Genomic DNA, 548 nt, shown 5'->3' on the forward strand with positions numbered 1-548 from the left:
CTTTCATTTTATGTAATATTAGAAAAATTAGACACATACTATCACAGACAGATGCAGAAAAACTAATCCATGCATTTGTTACTTCAAGGCTGGATTACTGCAACTCTTTATTATCAGGTTGCCCCAATAAGTCCATTAAAACGCTCCAATTAATTCAGAACGCTGCAGCACGAGTACTGACAGGAACTAGAAAAAAGAGATCACATCTCTCCTGTACTAGCTTCTCTGCATTGGCTCCCTATAAAATGTAGAATAGAATTTAAAATCCTCCTCCTCACCTATAAAGCTCTTCATGGTCAGGCCCCTTCATATCTTAAAGAGCTCATAGTACCCTATTACCCCACTAGAACACTACGTTCTCTGAATGCTGGGCTACTTGTGGTTCCTATAGTCTCTAAAAGTAGAACAGGAGCCAGAGCCTTCAGTTACCAAGCTCCTCTCCTGTGGAACCAGCTTCCAGTTGTGGTTCGGGAGGCAGACACCCTCACCACATTCAAGAGTAGGCTTAAGACATTCCTCTTTGATAAAGCTTATAGTTAGGGCTGGAT

The sequence above is a fragment of the Dicentrarchus labrax genome, unplaced genomic scaffold (genome assembly GCF_905237075.1).
Source record: "Dicentrarchus labrax unplaced genomic scaffold, dlabrax2021, whole genome shotgun sequence".
Classification (NCBI taxonomy): domain Eukaryota; kingdom Metazoa; phylum Chordata; class Actinopteri; family Moronidae; genus Dicentrarchus; species Dicentrarchus labrax.